The sequence below is a fragment of the Canis lupus genome, chromosome 4 (assembly GCF_048164855.1).
Source record: "Canis lupus baileyi chromosome 4, mCanLup2.hap1, whole genome shotgun sequence".
NCBI lineage: Eukaryota > Metazoa > Chordata > Mammalia > Carnivora > Canidae > Canis > Canis lupus.
Genome location: NC_132841.1, coordinates 22,557,662 through 22,578,831, shown reverse-complemented (window position 1 = coordinate 22,578,831; position 21,170 = coordinate 22,557,662).

The following is a 21,170-nucleotide window of genomic DNA, read 5'->3' as shown; positions in this document are numbered from 1 at the left end:
GGTCCTGTTTCTCCTTCAAGTTTCACCCCCTAATCCCAGCAGCCCTGGGTGGATCCAGCCCGTGGCAATTCCCATCTTGGTGTTCTAATAGTGATTTTCTGCTTCCTCATTCCTTCTACTTTCTTGGTTGGAATTCAGTGGTCTTGTTATTTATCACGTTGCTCAAATTGATCCAGCTTTGGAAGCTCTCGTAGGCAGACTCTTCTGTTCTCTTGATATGGCCCTCGTAATCTGTTTGGATTATAATAAGTTTATCATGTGGTTCTTATTGTCTTTTTTTTAGCACTACCTCATTTTCTGACACCACAAAGCTTTGGGATTGCCTTGTATTTTCTCTGCCCAGCCCTGGAATCAGTCCTTTCTCCAAGGATCCTGGTCCCTTTCATTGGAAAATGGTATTTAGAAACCAAGAGCTGGGTGCTAGGCATATATATTTATTTTAAGTACATTTTTACATGGATAAGGCATCTGGAACTTCATATCTGAAAATGACTTGGCATCCAATGTAACCCAGGGGTCCTTACGCATTGATAACTACATATGTCTCCTTATCACTCCGGGACCTCCATACCTCCATGTCTCCCTCCCTCGAGCCTCACCTGCAGAATGACTTTGAGAGGGCGCTATGAAGTGGGGGGCTATGGCCCTGGGTTCAGGTCCATGCCGTGCAGGCCACTCTCCAGCTGGCCTCTTGAACCTGTATCCAACGTGTTCATCCGCCCCATCAGGATGCGGAACGCTAAAGAGTTTGACACATCTTCAAAATGTCGATGAACCATTTGGGAAATATTAAATCGTGATTTAATGATTCTCCTCAGGTTTTACTCAATTACAAATTTAATATTCTTGACATTTTCTTTCACTCCTATGGAGCCTCTGAGACTTCAGACTGGGGAGATAGCCCCAGAAACAAGGGTGTGATTGCAAAGGAACCAACGCGGGCAGAGTGCTTCACCCCTCTGCCTACCTTCCCACATACGGATCGCCAACAACGACAGCGAACGAGAGTGTGATGGAAAAACGTATGGGTAATCCGTATGAATTGTTACCATCCTGTTTGCATGACGTGAAGAGCTGGGGCTTGGGATCCAGATGGATCTGGGTTCATCACCGATCACCTGTGCAATAGGCCTCAGCTGTTTTGTCTGTAAAGTGGGCCCCAGTTTCCGTCTTGGGGTTGTCATGGGGTCAAATGAGATCATCAGAATCAAATGCATAGCACAGTATCTGACCCATGCTCGCTCGATGACTGCTAATAATAATAATAATAATAATAATAATAATAATAATAATAACAGCCACACTTGACAATAATAAGAACAGCCCCAGTTATCTGTCAATGGGAATGTTATCAGGGTCATGTTGCGTGGATTTAGGATGCGAACAGGAATCAAACTTAAGTATCCATCACTTACATATCTTTAAAAACACAGACTTTACTTTTTAGAGCAGTTTTAACTTCACAGCAAAATTGAATGAAAAGTATAGAAATTTCCCATATGCCCCTTGCTCACTCCCACTGTCCCCTACTATCAATATCCCACACCAGAGTGCTACATTGTTATAATCAATGAACCTACACTGACACATCCTCACCCAAAGTCTGTAGTTTACACTAGGATTTGCTCTCGGGGTTGTACACTCCATGGGCTTTGACAAACGTATGATGACATGTATGCACCATTATAGTGTCAGACGGAATTTGTTTCACTGCCCTGAAAACACTCTGTGCTCTATTTAATCCCTCCCTTCCTGCCCCACCTTTCCCCCAATTCCTGGCAACCCTTGGGCCTTTTACCGCCTCCATAGTTTGCTTTTTCTAGAGTGTCTTCTAGTTAGAATCCTACAGTATGTAGCTTTTTCAGACTGGCTTCATTCACTTAGTCACGTCCACGTCGGTTTGCCCCATGTCTCTTCAGGGCTTGTCACTCACTTCTTTTTAGCAGTGAAGAACATTCCATTGTCTGGATGAACGACAGTTGATTTATCCATTTACCTGATGAAGGACATCTTGGCTGCTTCCACGTCTGGGCAATTATGAATGAAGCAGCTGGAAAGCTCCATGTGCGGGTTTCGTCTAGACAACAAGTTTTCAGCTCCTTTGGATAAATACCGAGGAGCACAATTGCTGGATTCTATGGTGAGGGTATGCTCAGTTTTGTAAGAAGCCACCAAACTGTCCCCCCGAGAGGCTGTACTGTTCTGCGTGCCCACCAGCAGCGAAGGAGATTTCCTGTTGCTCCACACCCTCACCAGCATTGGGTGTTGTCAGTGTTCCGGATTCTGGATTCTCATAGATGTCTAGTGGTATCTCGTTGTTTTATTTTATTATTTTCTTAAAAGATTTTCTTCATTTATGAGAGACACAGAGAGAGGCAGAGACAGAAGCAGAGAGAGATGCCGGCTGATGCAGGACTCGATCCCAGGACCCCGGGATCATGCCCTGAGCCGAAGGCAGATGCCCAACCACTGAGCCACCCACGTGTCCCAGTATCTCATTGTTTTAATTTGCAACTGTGTAAAGACATATGATGACGAACGTCTTTGCAAACGTTCATCTGCCATCCGTATTTCTCAACCGGTGAGGTGTCTATTAAGGTCTTTTTAAAATCAGGTTGTTTTTCCATTGTTGAATTCTAAGAATTATTTGAATATTCGGCACAATGATCCTTGATCAGATGTGTCTTTTGCAAATATATTTCCCCGATCTGTGGCTTGTCTTCTCATTCCCTTTGCCAGAGCAGAAGTTTTTCAATTTCAATGAAGTCCAGCTTACCAATTATTCCTTTCGTGGATGGCGCCTTTGGTGTGGGATCTCAAAAGTCATTGCCACACCCAAGGTCATATAGATTTTTCTTCTTTGTTCTCTTCTAGGAGTTTTATAATTTTGCATTTTACATTTAGCTCTGTGATCTATGTTATGATAATTTGTGTGAAGGCTGTAAGAGCTGTGTCCGGAGTCACTTTTCACATGTGGGTGTCTAGCTGTTGTAGTGCCATTTGTTGAAAAGAACATCTTTGCTCTATTCACTTGTATTTTCATCTTGTTTTTTTTTTTAAGATTTTTAAAAATCTATTCATGACAGAAGAGAGAAGCAGAGACACAGGCAGAGGGAGAAGCAGGCTCCATGCAAGGAGCCTGATGTGGGACTCGATCCCGGGATCACGCCGTGAGCCAAAAGCAGATACTTAACTGCTGAGCCACCCAGGCATCCCTCATCTTGGGTTTCTCACAGAGCATCCCTGCACAGAGTCCCCCACACTCCCCAAGCACGCCCCTTATCCACGGCCCTGTTCCAGGAAGGACGGGCCCTTGGAGAGAGATCCAGGGCCTGATGGCCAGAGCCCTGGCTGGGCAGGGCACTTCAGTCAGGCTTCTGCTCAAGGACCGGGGACAAGACCCAGTGTGGGGCTGGGCGCCTGGGGTTGGGAGCAGGGCTACGGAGGGGTGACTAGTCTCTAGGTTGGAAGGAGCAGATTTGACCAAGGGGGACTTGTGGTAGGGACATGGCAGCCTCAGGCCTCTGTGGAGAGTGCGAGGGAGCCCGGGGCCGGGTGGCCCCACAAACCAGGGCTTGAGCACATTCACACACACTCACCTTCCCCAGGAACCTGGGTGGCTGCTTACCAGGCCGCACCAGGCCCGAGGCATCAAGCTCTCCCATTAGCACCTGCTTTAATTCGGGGCATCCAGCTCCCCTGTGGGCTGAAGGAGGTGAGGACTTCTGCTCTGTACAGGTGTCAGGAGGTTGGTGGGGAGGCAAGGTCTGTGGACATGGGGCTGCCTCCCTGTCCCCCTGTCGTCAGGCAGCACCGTGGGGTGGTGCCAGCCTCAGGCCTCTCCTCTTCCCCTCTATGAGGCAATGGGCATCCTGAGACCTGATCCACCCTCGGGACAAAATCTTGGTCTTCTGAGAATGAGGTGGGTACTCCCACCCCAGCCCAGCCCTCCTTATCCAGGCCCTATGGCCTGGAGGTTGTATGTGAGTTATAGAAAGTGGGAGGCTCCTCCCACCTCCCTCTCAGGTCCTGTCTCCTGTACAGAGGAGTGGGGCTGCTCATGACAGGTCCCCTGGGAGCCAGCTGCCCTGTTGGCCCCTTCTCAGCCACGGTGTCTCACTACATCCTAGGACAAGCCCACAGGGCTACCCTCGTTCCACACAAACGGAGTCCAGGAAGGCAGTCCACGCAGGTGGTCAGAGCCACTTACCAGCTTGGCACATGCCCCTGGGGCATTGTGAGCCTCGGTTTTCTCACCCATAAAATGGGATTAATCACTCCTCCCTCACTGGGCCACAGCAAGACACGCGTGGGACAGCAGATGGGAAGCGCACAGTCGTGCTCGGAATAAGTGGTGGCTTGAATCACTATTACTGTAAGGGGCAGCCCTGGGGTCTGAACCAGGAGTGAGCTCTGAAGCGCGTGCTCTTCCTTCTACTCCCACTCCGGCCCCCCGTAGTCCTTCCCACAGGCTGGGGGGAGCGCGTGTGCCTTTCAGGAGAGAGCCCACTCCTGCAGCTCCGGTCTCTCATGAGTCATGTTTCTCTGCACTGCCTTCCCGCTTGGGCAAGGGCCAAGCCTGGAGATGACCGGGGACCAGGCCAAGGTCACACAGGGGGCTCCTAGGGCCCAGCAGGGCCCTCCCCACAGGAGCCGTCTTCCTGGTGAGCAAGGACCTCCTGTCTGCCGCTCTGTGCTGCTGACCACACCACGTGCTTGTCCATCGGGGTTGGACAGAGCGTCCCCAGGGTAGGAAATTCATTTTCTTTATGTCTGACGGAGGATTGACTGCCCGGCTGACATCCCACAAACGTAGCAATTGCAAAAACAAGCACAGTCGTGGCCCTGGTATCTGTGTGGTATGCACTCACACTCACACTCAAGCTCACAGTCACTCACAGTCACGCACAGTCTCTCACACTCACTCTCGCAGCCCACCCTCACACACATGCTCACGCCAGCACACACACACACACACACATAAATTCCCACTCACTTGTGGTTTTTCACATTTGCACATAATCACACGGTCTTGTACACACGTACTCACACTTGCTCTCATGCATTCAATCCCAAGCTTATGAGCACTCACACAAATTCACCTACTCACAGGCTCTCACACACCTGTGTGGCTCTTGGACTCCCAGTTCTGCAACCTCAGTGATGCTCTTGCAAACACGGGAACATCTGAGCAGAAGCTACCTCCTGCTCCCCTCCCCAGATCTCATTATTTGGTCGAGTCCTTCCAAGCTCAGCTCCAGATTTGCCTCCCCCAGGAAGGCTCCCCAGTTTCCCCCAGCCTGCCGGGGCCTCCTCTTCCTCCCTGGGCTCCCATAAAGTTAACAGCAGCATACTTCTCTGCTCTTGTCCAGCAGCCAATGTTTGCTGAGCACCTACTATGTGCTGGGGACGGTGGGTGGGTCCCATGGAAGAAGTAGAGGAAGCTCCACTGGATGGAGAGAATCTTTGAGGGCAGAGCAAGTGTCGCACCATCACTTTGAAGTCCCCCAGCACTTCGGAGGGGCCCGGGCACAGGATAACCTACTTAAAGTGCCCGTGTCGAGTAGACGAAGGCACTCCTCCAGGCTCCAAGCGCTGACCGGCCCGGGCTCTTGCTCATGCAGTTCCCTCCTCTCGGAGCACCCTTTGCCTCCATGCCACCTCCTCCTGCACGTATGTGCGGAACCATCCCAAGCACCATCTCCCCTGGGAGGGCTTCCGTGAGTTGCCTCCCAGAAGCTGGCCCTTGCCTGGCTCCCAGCAGGGCCATCGGCACCAGGAGAGCCGAGCTGGGCTCCAGGCAGCTCTGTCCCCAGAGCCTCGCACAGAGCAGCGTCCGCATCCGCCAGGGTTTCCAAGACGCACTTCCTCGGGGGAGGGGGGGAGCCTTTTTCTCCAGAGTGACAAAGAGCTGGTGACAGACAGCCCCAGGCCCCCCTTTAGCTGAAGCCTGCTCCTTGCACACATGGCAGTTTGTGGATTTGACAGTCTCTTGCCTCCGGGTTGAGACCCATGCCCCACCTTCCAGTGAAGTGTCATTGTCCTCAGAAAGCCTCTTGTTATCCCAGATCTACTTAGGTGCCCCGTCCTGAGTCCCCAGCCCCCATCATTGCTCAGCCCTGCTCTGTCGCAGTAGCCTGCCCTGACCCGTCCCCCCAGCCTGTGCACATCGTGCAGACAGCTGTTTCATGTCTGGGGCCTAGCATGGGGCTTAGGACACAGCGGGCATTTGATAAATGCTGCAGGAAGGGAGGGAGGAGTAAAACCCCTGCTGGCCTGTCCCCCACCCCCCCCCCCCATGGTCTTGTAGATAGTGGAGTCCTCAGTCCTGGCTCATTGTGTCCCCAGATCTCCCCTGACCCTCATCCCTGGCACATTGTCAGGTGCCTGGGTGTTCCCATTTGAGCCTCTGTGCTGTAGGCCAGGTGCCCAGAGGCTCTTCCCCAGGGGTACGAAGAACCCCCTCCCCCGCCCCCATGCCTGGGAGACTCTTGGCCTGGGGAGAGCTGGCTCTGGCTAATCCCCTCATTCCTGGGCTGCTGCCCCTCAGAGGCAATGCAGTGTCTGCCTCCATTGATAACCTGGCCTCTTGCAGGAGGCCCGCTGGGCGTCTCTAAGTGCTGCTCTGGGGAAATGAAGGCAGAACAGGCCTCTTGGTTTCTAGGAGCCAGGAAGGGCCTGGAGGAGACAGCTGCCACCGCTTCCTGGGGTTGCAGAGTTGCCACAGGGGACAAGGGGAACAGGCGGGGCAAGAGGTCACTGTGTCTTGATGGCATAGTGGGGGGCGCACAGTCCGGTCCAGGGTTGAAGTCCTGGCTTGGAGTCTCCCTCACCATGTGACCTTAACGGAGTCAGGTGACTCTGGGCATCTCCTTGGCATGTAACTCAAGGGCCTCCACCCTTTAGCCGGAAATAGTCTTCCTACAAGCCTTCTTATTTCCTTGGTGATCCCGGACACCCAAACTCCCACCTATACCCTGTAATTTCCTACCTCCAGGACTTCACCCAGTGTAGTTACCTCTGCTAAAGTGTCTCTTTCCCTCCCAATTCAAATGGTGGAAACCTTCCCCATTCTTTGAGCTCTGGGGAAAATGCCCCCTCTCCCAAGAAGCCTCCTCTGATTGCCCCAATTGCCATTGTTTCCTCCTCCATTAAGTTCTCAGAAGCTCCACTCTGGCCCATGTAGGGTCCTGCCCATACTCTCTCTGGCTTTACAAAGAGATGTGCACGGTGGTAAGATTGTAACCTGAATAACTCTAGGGGGGCCTGTCACATGGTAGCCCATGGAAACAGTACCCCTTGGGGTCCTGCAGTGCTTGGCCTGTGTGACCACATAAAGCAGTCTTGCCTGTGTCCTGCCTCTAAGGACTGCTGGGAGGATCCCATGGGACTATGACTCCTGGCTCGGTAGGACAGATGTGGGTGCCCCTTTTCTTCTGTTCACTCTGCTTTCCTTCCCCCTCTGCTCACTCTCCCCGGCGCTCTCACCCAGACCCATGGCTTAAGTACCATTTCTAAACTGACGGCTGACACTTAAATTGCTGTCTGTGGCGCTAACCTCCGCCCAGAGCTGCACTCACATGTGCACCTGCCTCCTGGGAATCCCATTTGGCGGTCTCACAGGCACTGCCAATTTAGTTCAGCCGAGCCAACCCCTGAGTCCCTTCCACACCTCTGTTCGTCCCCTGGAAGCTGTCAGCCTTCCAGCTCAAGTCCTCAGAGCCGTCCTTGACCTCTCCCTTGCCTTCCTCGCTATAGCTGATTCGTTAGCTTGTCCTGTCGCAGGTTGCAAGGTGTGGCCTGCATCTGTTTCTAGATCTTTCTGGTCCCTGCCATCACCCGCTCCAGGCTGCCACCATCTCTCCCTAAACACCCCCGTGGAGTCCCTCAGAAGCAGAGTGACAAGGATGGGTGTGCGGGCTGCTTATTGGGAGGTGATCTCAGGAGCACACATGAGCGAGCCCAAGATGCAAGAGAGACAGGAAAGGGGAAGAGCCACTCCAGGGCCTCTTCTTGAGTTACTGATACCACTGTGGGCTAGACTGTACCCTCAAAGGACAGACAGCAGCCTAGGGTGTTTGTTTACTGACTCTCGTCCCCCTTGCCAGATGGTGGTCTCCTGAGGTCTAGGCTCCCTGTCCCCCTCCTCCTCCCAGGCTGTCCCTTGCAGGCCGGGTGAGCTCTTCCCAGAGCAAAAGCAGACAGGCTTGTCCTCAGCTCCTCAGCGGCAGCTGGAATCACCAGCGGGCTTTGGGGAGTGGTGTGGGGCCCCAGAAGCAGCTGTCACAGACCCCATAGCCATCTCCCTACCCGCCCATCCACACGGGCCCACCATGGTGATCTTATGCAAACACCACTTGATTCTGTCTTTTTTGGCCTATGACTTTTCAAAGGTCCCCACTGTCCTTAGAACAAAGCCTTTGCCATGACTGACCAGGCCAGCCCCCTACCTCCCTGCCCTGCTGCCCTCATCTTCCACTTACTCACTAGGCTCCAGGCACACTGGCCTTTGGGAGCCTCAGACCCCACAGGCACACCCCAGCCCCGGGGCCTTAGGGCCTTTGCACTTCCCCACACTACCTGGAGTACTGCCCCCCTACACCCCCTAGCCGTCTTCACATGGCTGGCTCTTCGTCATTCAAACCCACACCTAAGTATCACCTCCTCAGAGAGATTTCCCTGGCACCGAATCCATAGCAGTCCTCCACCCCTATGCTCTCTACCGTGTCATTCCTTTTCTTTTCCTCAGAGCACTCTGATCTAACCCATTTACTTGTTTTCCTGTTTTTTGCCTTTCTCCTCCACTAGAAGCTGGTCAGTCATGGTCACGTATGTGTCTCCAGGGCCCAGCCCGGCACACAGTAGATGCTCAATAAATGCCTGCCGCACAAATAAATTGAATGGGTCATGTTCTCCCAGAAGCCAGCAGAGCCTGAATCAGGGAATCTTGTGCACCTGCTAGATTAGGAAATGCTCTCAGGTGAGCTCCATGACAGTTAGGGAGGCAGATAGGGCAGGAAGAAAGTCTAGCCTCAGCCTTACCCCACCAGGTGAGGGATGTGGCTTCAGGACCACCCGGTGCCACCTTCAGGCAAGAGTAATTCTTTTGTGTCCCCATAGTCATCAGCTGAGGGTGCCCCAGGTGGAGAGGTGGGATGGGGCGAAGGGGCATTAGCAGCCGACACTCCCAGCAGATGGGAGAGAGGGGTGCGGGTCGGGGAGGGCCACTAACAGGATTCATGGCAGGAAAGGACTGCCCCCCTCTGTGGCTCAGAGACCCGAGGGCTGACCTGGATATCTCAAGAGCAGAAATCGGGCATCTGACAATCCAACCTTGTCTGCAAATATCTCCTCGCATCTGCCCTGATCCTGCCTGCTGCCTCCTGAGCCCATTTTCTCTTGTGTTTTCTCTCTGGCTCTGAGAACAGTGGGTGAGCATTTTCCCCAAACAAGCCTCAGCGTCTCCCGCCCATCTGTAGTTCTCCGAAGCTGCTTGATCACAGCTGCGGATGGCCATCCCATCAACCCTTCCCCGGCTGCCGGGCTTTCTCACTGTAGCACCAGTTTAATTCCTCTTATTTCTTGAAAAATGAAGGTCTGGGAGACAGTGTACCCACAGCCAAAAAGTCTAAGGAAGCCACGGAAGATGCACTGTCTCGTCTAATGTCCCTCATCCGGGGGCCTCTAGGTGATTCAGAGCACAGGGCCGGCGGAACTTGGCATTGACAAACAGCCCAGCCCACTGACCCTGCTCTTCCCCTCGCCCGACAGCTATTGACTGCCAGGGCACTCGAGTTTTTCCCTTTTCTCTGTCGGCTCTTTTAATTGAAAAATATAAAGAAAACGCCTATTGATTCCAAGTAACTGATAAGCTACTCGCTCCTGGCCCATTTTAATCAGGAGCCTGAGCCTGGCTTGAAGCCCAAGGGGACAGAAGGGTGGGAGGGGAAGGGCACGATTCACATTCTGAGGGGCTTCCCACCACTCTCAACGAACTCACACCCGGGCCTCCAGGACTGGGGATAAAAGAACCATTGAGGAGCCTTCCTCTTTCTAGGTTTGAGGATCCTAATTTTTGAACCATATAATTATCCCTAACATTTACACAAAGCTTTGCATTTACAAAGCAATCTACATCTGTAAAGCCCTTCCACATTTATTGTCTGGTTTGATCAAGCTGTTTACTGCAGGGGACAGCTGGCCCAGCAGTCCTCCCTCCACTTAGCAGGCCGTGTGCATCTGGGCAGCGGAAGCCCCACTCCCAAGAGTCCTGGGAAGGAGTCTCGGCAGAGATCATGGTCCCATTTTATAGATGAGGACGTTGATGGTCAGAGATGTTGTAACTTGCCCAAAGTCACACAGCAAGTGGGCAAAGTCACACAGAAACTGGTCAGACGGAGACCTCTGAGTCCTGCCAAGTACGCTTAGAAATGAGGTTTGGGGAGGTTGGTTCTTAACACTTGGTTGTTAAGAAAAGAGGCTCACCCATCAGGGTCCTGCTTCACATAGATCCCAGTCAGACGAAAAGAAAAATTTCCTGAGATAGAGTGATTGATCAGTGTAGTGTGCTGAGAGATTTCCTCTTCTGCAGAGAATGCTCCTCTCAGGCTAAGGCCCGACCTGAGAGGGGCGGACCCGATGATGTCCTTAGGCCCCTTCCAGAGTAAGAACACTCTGGTGCCCAGAGTGCCGGAGAATGGAAGCCCGTCAGCCTGAAGGCAGGCACCCCGGTCTGCTTGTTTTCCTTTCGGCGCACACCAAGACACGAGTCATAGAAGGTGCGGGGAAAATTTATTACATTATCAATATTTAATATCTCCAGGATGGTGACATCAGCAAAATTGCCTAACCTGGCAAAGCTATCTATGTGGTCAGTGAGACAGGTCCTTCATCTCTTGGGCATCCCATCCTTCCCACATGGGGACAGGTGCAATTTATGGGCTCCTCCAAGAGTGTGACAAGCCAGGGACAAGTGCTCACCAGGGTGGACCAGAAGAGGGATGCCCAACCCCAGCCTGCAGGTGCAGGGAAGCCGATGGGAGAAGAGGTGGCGTTTGGGGTGTGACTCATCCAGACGGGGATGGGGCATCAGGACAAATGGGGAGTGGTCGGGTGTGCATCTGGAGGGGAGAGGGGTCCCTAGGAGTTCTGGGCCCCAAGGTGAGACTCAGGCAGTGAAGCTGAGACAGGTCAGAAGGAGAGGTGATGGAAGGGAATTTGCAGAGAAATGACCTGACGGGCTGCTTGGCTTCCAGGCAGACGGGCATGATGGAAGCAGACAGGGGTAGGAAAGTGTGCTGTGCCAGGGGCCTGAGTGCCAAAGGGCAGCCACACCAATTTACTGCAAACCGGCCTAATCGAGAGAACTGGGTTCCCTCGCAGCTCCAGGAGCCAGAGGTTTGAAATCCTGGTCGGGAGGCTTCCAGTGAAGGTGTGGAGGAAAGGTCCTGAGGCTGCTGGTGGCCAGCACCCTTGGCGTCCCTTGCCTTGAAGATGCATTGCCCCTATCTCTGCCCGCATCGCCACATGGTGTCTCCCCGTAGGTCTGCTCCATCCAAGCTGCCCTCTTGTGAGGACATTAGCCATTGGGCCAAAATTCCACCCTAATCCAATATAACCTCATTTTCACAGCTCACATCTACAAAGACCCTGTTGCTAAATAAGGTCATGGTCCCCGGTGTCGGGTAGACCTGGATTTTGGGGAGACCCTGTTCAACCCGGTAGAGGAGGGCTGGCCGCAGGGTGGAGGCAGGCACCACTGGCCTGATCTGAGCCTTCTGAGCCAGCTGGCATCCTGCTGAGACCAGAGCCTCTGGGTTTCAGATGGGGCTTGGCGGGAATGGCTGGGATGAAGGGTTGGAGTCCCTCGTTGAAGATTTTAGCAGGGAGCTTGCCCCTTTGTGTAGCTTCTGGGCAGTGCGGGGACACCTGCACAATGGGCCCCCAGGCCAGGAAAGGAGGCCATCCATCCCGCAGAGCGGGGTAAGCAAAGCAAGCACAGCAGCTCCTGTCCTCGTGCTGGCCGTCCTCTGCCGCCCTGCATGCAGGGGCTTTCCCTCTCTGAGCCTCACCTTCCCCGTACGAGACACAGGGCTGGGCCTGGCTGACCCCCACAGGCCTTGGTGTGACTGCAAATCTGTATTTTCAGCCTGGTGCTCCCCAGGATAAAGGAGTCCACCCCAGGGATGCTGGGGCTCCCCTGAGCCTGGCTCCAGAGGCCACTGGTCAGCACCTGACACGAGCATAAAGGGCCTCCCACCCCCTTACCTGGAGCCAAGCTCATTGTTTCATTTTTAGAGAGAAATCAGGGCGTCTGGTGTGACTGAATGTCACAGTCGAGGGATGGAAGGACATGAAAGGCAGTGAGCAGGGACAAAAATTGTGCTTCTCCTAGCAACCCTGGCTCTGCGGCTCCTGGGCTGGGGCTGCTTGACAGATGCCATCCCCAGTCAACAGGATGGTAAATATACCTGGGCTCGGCCCACCCCACACTGAGGGCAGAGAGGGGAGCCGTGTTACCACAAGGACACTCGGTGGCATCCCCCACCTCCTGGTTCCTGGGAGGCTGGAGTGGTCCTGCCCTCCGTGGTCAGCTCCGGCCTCCACCTTCAGGTGGCATGTCCTACCCTGCCGCCGGCCACCTGTGGGGTCTGTGTGTAGCCAGCAGGATGGGGCCAGTTGGCCAGACTCCCAGAGCCAGAAGCCCCTTGATTCTGAATTTACACACACACACACACACACACACACAGGAGAGCAGGGTCCTATGCATCTGCCCACATGCACGTGGCCACAGACATGCCCACCTACCCACATTCACGGTCATCCCCACTCACACGTGGACATGCATCCCCCAACCATGAGTCCCTTAGCCCCCAGGACCAGTTCCCGGTCAGCACAGGCTGACAGTGTGGGCTCCATATCCCTGCCCGGGAGGAGGGGGCCGCCCTGCATCCCTCTCCCCCTGTGACCCCCTCTGTGCTTGGGAAAGGGGTGCAGCTTGTTTCTCAGCCCTCGCCTGCCCCTCAGCCCATGTAGGACACACCGGTAGGACACAGCACACCCCCATGGCACCCTCTCCAAATCTGGATACTCATTCAAGCAGCCCTGAGATAAGAATTTTGGGGCAAGCGGTTTGCTGCAAGAAGATCTCAGGAAAATTGGTGAGGGAGCAAGGTACGAGGTGGGGGGTGGGTAAGAAAGGCGATGAAAAGTGTGTTCCGGAGCGGGTTCCTGCCGGGAGCAACTGGGGCTTGACCCTGCTTAGATGCTTCTGGAAGTCTGGATAGCACACACTCAAGGGGCCAGACTGCCCAGGTGTTTAGCCCCCATTACTTCCCTCATTGCTGGAGGAGGGTCCCAGGGAACAGTTGACCTGCTCCCCTCCAGGACCCGGCATGCTCCTCAACCAAAGACCTTCCAGAAGACAGACACCAAGCATGGGCAACAGCCAGAGGGCTCTCAGGGGCAAGGGGTGGGACTGATGGAGTCTTCCAAGTGCCCATTTCTCCTGTCCCAACTTGCACACATAAATATCCATGTGCAAGTCATGCTCACCCTCACCTTCACACACGCACCTATGCACACTTCCTCACCATTCTCCCGCCCCTCCCCACCTCAGTCCTCTCCTCCTGACTACCTGGCCACAATTTGGTCCAGGGAGGTGGGAGACCTGGGCCTTCCATGTCCTAGAATGGCCCATTCTCCTGGCCAGGGGGAGACCCGGCCCCTGCAGCTCTGGAGCCCCTGCTCCCGAAGCCCCCCCACTCCACTCAGCTCTGGGCTGTCAGCGCCTGGCTTCAGCCCAATCTATCAGGCGCGATCTCAGGCTGTGAAGCTGGAGTCTCCCCGGGCAGACAAAGGAGCAGCTCTGAGGCGGCGGGGGGGGGCTCTGGGTGCCAGCCCAGGTGTGCTGCGATTATCTCAGGGGCCTAATCAAGGTGCCTTGTCCCTGGCTGGGCTGCTGAATGACAAGAGCCCCTGCCCCTCCCACCACTCCCCAAGCTGGCTGCCAGGACAGCGACAGACACCTGTTGGGTCCCTGACCCCTCCCCTCCCCTGCCCTGCTTCCTTTTGTACTGGCACAAAATGGGACAAAGCCAGGCCCCACCTGGTGAGGGGGAGGCCCCAGGGCTCCCACTTCTCAGCTGTGATCGTGGTCTGCCTGTGAATGCCAAAATTTTGTGTGGAGCAGCGGGTGCCCGCAGAGAGAGGGACAGACAGACAGACGGCAGCGGGATAAGGGATGACCCGTCCCACACAGCCGCCCAGAGGAGGTGCCCTAGGGGTGCGAGTGCACAAGAAGAGGGCACTGAGCTAGGTGTAACTCCACCCTCCCCAGGGACCCAACTATGATCTCTTTTGTCCCCAGAGCGCATGTGGGAAGCAAAGCCAGAACCAGCCCCATCTTTTGCAGAAGGAGCTGGGGAGAAACAAAGCTCAGAGAAAGTGAGGAGCCAGCCATATTCACACCTGCTCCGGGTCCCGAGGCCAGACTGCTTGGTGCCTGGCTGGGAGGCCTCCCTTGCACACCTGCCCTCATGCCTACGGCAGGCTGCCCTCTGCACGGTGGGCACACGGATGTGATGCAGAGCGGGTGGGTTTAGCCGGAGCTGCAGCGGACCAGCCCAAACTGACCTGGAGCATCCTCCTCTCTGCCGGCCAGGTGCCTCCCCTCCGGGGCCAGTGGCAACCAGGCAGTCCTCACCTTCCCTTCCTCTTCCTCTTCACCTTCCCAGCTGTTCCCGAACCTGCTACATGGCGGGGCTGTGATGCTGCCAAACTATACGTATGTGCCATTGAGCAATAGGGTGGCCTCAGCTTTTCTTTGGAGGCTGAGGGAGAAGGAAGGAGCAGACAGACGGAGCAGGGGAAGCAACAGAGATGGGATGGAGCTTCTCCTGGCCTCCGACCCCCCCTGGAGAAGAGCTAGAGACCACGGGCAGGACAGAAACAGAGAGAAGCCAAAATAGAAGGATGTTTGCTGGAGAGAGGACAGCCAGCGAGGCTCCTCGGCATCCAGGCCATTAAGATGAGCCATGGGCTTCCCCAGGACCATCCTTCAGAGTTGGGGGGTGTTGGCTAAGGGAGGAAACACATTATTCACAGCTAAAGAAAGGCTCATTACTTTGCACCAACCTTTGGCTGGTATTGAATATACCATCGCTCCCTTCTTAACAAATGGCTTCTTGAGGGTTTAATTAACTTCTTAGCACCCTCAGGCAGGCAGCCTGGCCGCTACCATTGGGTAAAGCCTGAGTCAGCCATGCTGAGGGGCAGCAGTGGCCTTCGGGAGAGGCAGCTCCTGCCCAAGGGGAGGGGGTGGGGGTGGGGGCCCTGCCCTTGCTTGCCCAACCACCTGCTCATGGGACAGATGGGAAGACCGAGGCTTGGAGGAGAGAAGGCAACGTGGACAGCTTGCTCAAGGTCACACGGTAAAATGGAGGCAAAGCCAGGCCTACAGTTCAGCCCTGAGCAAACGGAAGAATGCATCATCTTCCAGAGCCTTCCCATCCCCAAGTCATTAGCTGCAATGGAAACACAGAGGCACACAGAGATCCTGTAATTACTGGTTGAAGTTGATCGAGGCTCATAGCAGAGTTGGCTTGAGACTAAGTCCCTTCTAATAACCATTCCCATCACTTGAGCACTTTGCAAGCCCCTCTGATGGGCCGGACGCTGGACTAGGCCCCTTCACGTGGCATTGCATGCAAGCCTTATGTGGACCCCATGAGGCTGGTATTATTACTACCCTCATTTTTCAGATGAGGAAGCTGAGGCTCAGAGAGGTCAGTGACACCCCAAAGGCTATCCTTACCTGAACCAAGAGGCTATTTGTTTCCTTAGTGAAGGACTCATGTCATTAGACCCAATCTTTTCACCAAAGGAGAAACTGAGGACCTGCTCAAGGTCACTCAGGTCATAAGTGGACTCTTGGCTTATAATTCTATGCCAGTAAAGGCCCTTTCAAGCACATCATGTAGCCCATCCTCTCTGCTTCATTCCACATGTCCCCCTCGCCCCCCGACTTCCGCACTTAACCTCCAGGTCTGGGCCTGGCTCCCCAGCTTCATGAGCCACACTGAGAAGCCCCTGAGCTAAAGGGCCAATCTGAAATTGGGGCCTGCCCCAGGCTGATATCCTGCTCCATAGTTTTGTGGTGATCCTTGAACAAGTCACTCCCCCAGTAGAGCCTCAGTTTCTTCATCTGGCAAGTTTAAACGAGACACTTAAACAGGACATTTGGGAGAATTAAACGTGCTTAAAGCACTTGGCCCAGTATCTGATTCATCATAGAATGCACTCGATAACAGTATCACTGGGATAAGAGCTCGACCTGGCCAGGAATCCTTGCCCCCTGCCTGCATCCAGCTACTGTGGTTGCCCTTGGGAAAGCCTGTCCAACAGCCCCCACTCCCCATTAGAATAGGGGCAGAAAAGCCCAGGAGGACACTAGATGCCCAAACAGAGCCCTCCCCACCTAGGGGGAGCAGGAGGGAGGTCTCTCAGGCTGCGGGCTAATTAATCGTGCTGGGCTGACAGCAGAAAGGGGCTGAGCTTTTTGCCCACGAGTCCAGAGCAATGATGGAATAATGGGCTCTAATGCACTGGTCTTCTCCGGGGACCTGTCTTTCATCCCCAACAAAACTAATTAATGACAGCAATAAATAAACCAATCCAGCCTGCACTGCCCAGAGCAGCCAGGCTCTCGGAGAAAAGCCTGTTGCTGGCCAGGCCAGGGAGCGCTGTGGCCCAACAGCCTCTGTGCAGGTAGAGTGAGGGACTTATGATGTCTTGTGGGACAGGACAGAAGAAACCAGGCCCAACAGATCTGATCAATCCCACGCTGAAACCTCGGGAGCCATGAGTGCTAATAATCCCAGACCGGCCACCACATTGCCAGGTGACCTTGCCAGGTCATTCTACGTCTCGGAGCTTGGGATGTTAACCCTATTTGGATAAAACACAGGTAGCCTATCAACCAGGAAAGGTCACAGTTCTTTTTACAATTTAGAACGTATAATAAGGCCAGGCATATCCCAGGAAAGATGTCCCACCCATGGGTCTCCGGCCAGTTAATGCTGTAACACACAAAAATGTTAGAATCCCCTGGAAGGCTTCATGGACCCGAGACTATGGCCCTACCCCAAAGTCAGTTTCAAAGTCAGCAGGGCCTGAGAATTAGCCTTTTTAACAAGTATCCAGAAGATGCCAAGGCTGTTGGTCCAGAGACCTCACTCAGAATCAATAGTCTAGATTGAATGCCAAAGACTTAGGTTCTTTTTATTATTTTTTAAGATTTTTATTTATTTATTCATGAGAGACACACAGAGAGGCAGAAACACAGGCAAAGGGAGAAGCAGGCTCCCTGTAGGGATCCTGATGCGGGGCGAGATCCCAGGAGCCCAGGATCATGCCCTGAGCCAAAGGCAGATGCTCAACCACTGAGCCACCCAGGTTCTCATCTCGCCTCTGCTCTGGTTAGCTTGGGGTCACTGTCATCCCATCTCTGGGCCTCAGGCCCTCCATCTCTATCTGTGAATATGTGTACGGGGCAACAGGACTCATCGTGACTGGGGACTCCGTTTTGCCTTTTCAGGTAGCTTGCAGCCTCCGGCATAGCATGTGACACCAGGACCACTCTAGGTGCAGGGGCCAAACGCCTCAAAGCATAGGCGCAGCAGAGATTGCGAAAGAACTGGCATCTTTTGAGGAGCTCCCACCCCATTTATAATGAACCATATGCCCCCAGCAAGTAGCAGCGCCCTGGTCAGTGTGGGAGTTTTCACTTCTTGGTACATCCCCACTGAGTGATTCCTATCTCTTTTAGCACACCTCCACTAACAGGGAGCTCACTCCCTTTCATGGCAGGGGCAGGAAGGCTCCACCCCAAGGTCATAAGAAAGGGTTTTTTGTTTGTTTGTTTTCTATTTGTTTCTATTTGGTGCAAGTCCAAAATATGCACCTTCACGATGGACTCCCTTGGCTATCCCCCTTCTGGGTCTCAATTTCTTCAAAAGTCCCTTTCATCTCCAATATCATGAATCTGCATTGGAGACTGGTCTCTACCATTCGTTGCTGTGGCACACCTAACGGACATCTGATCCGCAGACCTCCCCTAGCGGGAGGCTGGGAAACTAAGAAGCTGGGATATTCAGCTGCAACAGTCTGTAGGCTCTGCTTCCCTCCAGGACTGGGAACTCCTCCAACTACAGAAAGAGGGTTCAGGTCTGGGGCAGGAGAAACACACTGGACGCCACCCCTACCTAAGGCAACCCACCTTCAACATGCGTCAGTGTGAAGGAAGGTATGGGTAGGATGCAGACAAAAATAAGCACTCTGAGCACTCGCTATGTGTTCAGCCCCTTTTCTGAGGATGGTCACCCCCATCTAGGGATGGATCACCTCATCGAGACCTCTGAGTATCCTTAGAAGGGAGGTACCTTTATTATTACAACCATAGCTTCGGTCTCTCCAGCAAGAGAACTGAGACCCAGAGAGGTAGCCGGGGGTTGTGCAGCTAGCGGGAAGCAGACCCTGGGTGTAAACTCCACCGTCTGGTTTCTGGGCTTATGTTCCTGGTGCTCTGTGCTCTTCCCCTCCAAGAAACCCAGCCACCATCCTGAGAGAACGAGAGTAGCACACACGGCTGAAATACAAGGCAGATGGTACTCAGGACTGGAACCACCAAGCAGCCAGGAGCCTGGGGAGTGGGGAAGTCAGTAGTATCCCCAGGATACGTAGAAGAGCCCCTAGAGAAAGGGACAGAGGTCAGCTGGAAAGGGTCCTTCTGTCTGAGCCCATCCTGGTCCCTGGATTTCCCAGTTCAGGGTCAGAGATTTGTCCACTACAAGGACAGGAGCTGGGAGGGGAGGGGTGCCTTCCCATAGGGCCACCATAAGGCAAGGCTGAGCCAGCCCTGCCCAGACAATGCCAGCTGTCCTCAAGAGCCAGAGGTCTCTTGGTGGCATCTGTAAATAAATAGGATCCAGGGTTGGCCCAGGGTACAATTTCCAGTGGTTTCCAACCCTGGCTCTATGATGGAAGGACCTGGTTCAAATGTGTGTCTTACTATCCATGCCTGGGCCCCACTCATAGGGATCAAAGTTTAATTAATTGGTCTGGAGCAGATGTTGGCCTTGGTAGTTTGTAATGTCCCCAAGGTGATTCTAACATGCAGCCAAGGTGCAGAGCTCTTGCCCTTTGGGAATTTGGACCACGTCTAGGCCTGGAGAGGTTAGGAGGAGCTACTTACTGTGCCCTACCCATGGCTGTGTCCCCACTTCCAAGCCCCTTGGAGGAGATGGCTCCTAGGGTAGGTGGCTAGATGCCATAATGTGAACATCGAACAGGAGGCTGTGAAAATAATCCTCTCCTTCCCCAGAAGTAATCCAAGGCCCTAAGGGCTATAGGGCAGCCAGGGGAGGGGGAGGAGGGGGGGAGTCCTCTTCAGGGAACTAGAGCTGCCAAGAGGAACCACACCTAGATAAAGAATTCTGAATTCTATAAAGAATACTCCAAGTATCTCTCTGAGCCCCAGTTCATGGGGATCTTACCCCTCAGGTTCCTCCAGTCTGGTGACCAGTTGATGGGGACCCACTCTTGAAAGCCTTGAATAATTCTTCATTGCCCACAGGATAGAGTCCTAATGCCTTAGCCTGATGTTCAAGACTCTCCATCAGCAGCCACACCTACCAGTCACCCACCACTCTCCTTTACATATACGAAAAGTGCCTGGCAGCTCTGGGTTGCTGGTAACAGGGTTGCTGTGTGAATTTAATAATGTGGAGAACGTAAAATGCATAGCACAAGTCATGACACACAGGAAGTCCTTTTAAAAGTGCTAACAACTACCATCATCCCCATCACCACCATCATCTTCATCATTGTCACCATCATCACCACCATCATCATCATCACTATCATCATCGCTCCCATCACCATCATCCCCATCACCACCATCATCTTCATCGTTGTTGTCACCATCATTACCACCACCTCTACCATCATCACCTTCATCATCACCACCACTAATGACTGTTGATTCTGGCCCTTTTTCCTAGACTTCCCTTCATTCCTTTCTCACATATAAAGGGGTGTTAGTGAACATAAGTCCTGCTCATCCTCCACGGCCCAACCCAAATGCAGCTCCTCCATGAAGCTCCCTTGGTACCCACAGTCAAGAAGCCTACCAGTGCCCCTATGTGTGTGTGTGTGTGTGTGTGTGTGTTCTCTTCCCCCTCCCACTAACCTATAAAACTTTGCAGTTCTGCAACCTCAGCTCTCATACCTCTTCACTCCTCTTCATCTACCCTCAACCTCTCCGAGGAGTTTTCTGGGTTAACCTGGCCTATAGAACAGATGATCAAAATGAGGGACACTCAAGAAAGCACTGGTGTTACCCACTTTGGTCTCCTGGGCCCCCCTTAGCTGCCTTGTTACTTGTGTCCCTTCCTGATGTTACCAAGTCTAAAGCCACACTGCAATTCCTCTCCTGTCCTAGATGAGGGCATAGGCCAGAGCACATACAATGAGGTTTGAAGTCTGGGTCTTGCCACTTTCTAGGCATGTGTCCTTGGATGAATCTCTCCCTCTTTGGAAGCCTGAGTTGTCCCGTCATGCATAAGAAATGTACGTACGGGGATAGAAGACTTCTCAGTCCCCTTTGACTCAAGCATCCTGAGTCTCACATGGGTAGGAAAGGGGTTTGGGCCTTACTCGCATGGCTGTCCCCCTTCTAATCTATAGGGTGGTTTGAGGGCTCCTTTAGTGTGGCTCTGCACAGCGTGGGCCTCCTTCCTACCCAGAAAGGCAACTGCAGTTTGCCTGTTGTTCTGGAGTGGCTGGCTGGGCTGGCAGCTGAGGCAGGCCCCCTGTAAGGCATACCCGGCCCCCTCTGAGAGGCTTAGAGCTCTTGGCCCATGAGCCTGAGGGGAGGGATATTTACGGTTTAATAACTGTCCTATTGATTCTCATTTATTTGCCGCCAACGGGGCTTACCAAGGAAGTGAAGGCAAGAAAGCCGTGTTTGTAAATAAGTCTCCAGTTGGCCCCATCACTCAGCCTGCCAGGCTTGCGAGGAGGTGAGCTGGGTTAATAGACTGCAGTGCCCTCCACTTAGCTGAGCCCTGACATGCAGCTGCCCCTGGGACCCTCATGGGGCCAGGCCCTTT